Here is a 2,271-nt window from a genome sequence, read left to right on the forward strand (position 1 = left end):
TCCTTGTTTGTAATTTCCCCATGTAATCCACTGCCTTGTGGTAAGAGGTGCAAAAGTCAGACGCGTTGAATGATGAGGATACGATATTGAGTTTAGTTCTTGAGAGGATTTATTCATATGATATTTTAACACACAGTACTTTGAACTGGTTTGTTTGGCGCAAAAGGGCCGATATGCAGACACCATCACACATGGCAAATACGGTCAATGACTGTTTCACTTTGCACCTTCAGCCCTGAGCCGCGTAATCTCAGCACCTTTAATAACAACCATTGCTGCCTCCTACAGGTGGGAATACACTTAGACAATAGTAAATATCACTAAGGCAGGCAAGTACCTCTCGTTTCAAGTGTTGCAATACTATATAACATTATATTATAAACAATAAATACGAATAAATAAAAACATTAAACAAATAAACATAATCAATAATATTCATGAATAATTATGCTTAATATACAAATAAAAGAATAGCTCCTGCAGATGATTTCAGATAACTACTGGAACAATGAGTTCTGGAGGGGAGCAAGCTCTGTTACATGCTATAGAAATGTTGATCTGATTCCTTTCATTATCAGATTGTTACCACTGTTAAAAACCACAGATATTGTATTCTGATTGTATGCATTTCCTTATTAGGGCATGTCAGTTACTTCTGTTAAAAAATCCGTTTATTCTGACGTCGTAAATTTCCTGATCAGAGTTTACCCTCTTTAAAGTGATGGAGGTCCACTTGTGCCAAAGATACATCGATATGCATATGAGATTTCGTTTGTGCCAAAAATATGTAAATAGCACACAGTCCATGTCGACTGAGCATGTGACAAAGAATTTTTCTGTGACAATTCTATTTTGTCAATGAGTTTGTCTGTGGAGCCCCTGAAGGGACCTAATGGTGTCCGCTAATTAGATACCCAGAAATAAACTGTGTGGCTCCTGCCCAAGCATTGCTGCCCAAACAGCAGCTTCCTCCTTATGCCACCGAGGGAGGAGTAGCCAGTGGTTCCCCTGCCCCTTCCCCTCTCCCCCCTGCAGACGAGGATCATAACCATTCAGCACCCGACTCTACCTCCTTCTCGGTGAAGAAGTGCCGTGGCGAAACGCTCAGGCAGCAGGACGAGGTAGCAGAAATTCTTGCCCCTATGTTGGTATGTCCAAATCCTCAAGGGGGAGATAAGGTTTGCTCATCTGACACTGTAGATGAAGGAGTTGAACATAAGAACATAAGAACTATACAAACGAGACGAGGCCATTCGGCCCATCAAGCTCGCTTGGGGAGAACTAAACTAATAGCTCAGAGTCGTTAAAATCTTATCTAGCTCTGATTTAAAGGAACCCAAGGATTCAGCTTGCACTACATTATCAGGAAGACTATTCCATACTCTACACGCTGCGTAAAGAAGTGCTTCCTTAAATCCAGCTTGAAATGTTCTCCCGCTAATTTCCACCTATGGCCACGAGTTCGTGTATTTAAACTAATGCTGAAGTAACTATTTGGTTGAACAGCATCCAAACCTGTTAGAATCTTATATACCTGGATCATGTCCCCCCTCAATCTCCTTTGCTTGAGACTGAACAGATTTAGCTCAAGTAACCGTTCCTCGTATGACATTCCTCTAAGACCAGGAATCATTTTTGTGGCCCTACGCTGCACCTTTTCTAAGGCCACAATGTCCTTTTTAAGATATGGTGACCAAACCTGCACACAATATTCTAGGTGAGGTCTCACCAAGGAATTGTATAATCTTAGCATTACCTCCCTTGACTTAAACTCCACACACCTGGAGATATACCCCAACATCCTATTGGCCTTTTTTATTGCTTCCCCACACTGGCGAGAATGGGACATGGAAGCATCAACATACACACCAAGGTCTTTCTCATGATCAGCTACCTTTATTTCAGTGACACCCATGAAATACCTGTACTTTATATTTCTGCTCCCTAGATGGAGTACCTTATATTTATCGACGTTAAATTTCATCTGCCAGGTATCGGCCCAGTCACTAATTAACACTAGAACTGCCAAATCTACGCAAATTTGCGTAAATTCCCTGGGCCTAACACCTACTAGCATCCCTGCTGAGAGTTTCTTGGGCCATTGTCCTCCTGCTTTTGTTGTGCAAACACACCCATTACCTGTGAGGCCTGGCACATTTGCATTTTTTTACTCAGAGCAGCTAAAATCCAAGGCAGGCTAAACCTCTGTGTGTGACATGGAAACCTTCACAAAAGTCTGCCATATCTATACCAAATATCCCACATGCTGAC

Source organism: Brienomyrus brachyistius, unplaced genomic scaffold (genome assembly GCF_023856365.1).
Source record: "Brienomyrus brachyistius isolate T26 unplaced genomic scaffold, BBRACH_0.4 scaffold228, whole genome shotgun sequence".
Taxonomy (NCBI): Eukaryota; Metazoa; Chordata; class Actinopteri; order Osteoglossiformes; family Mormyridae; genus Brienomyrus; species Brienomyrus brachyistius.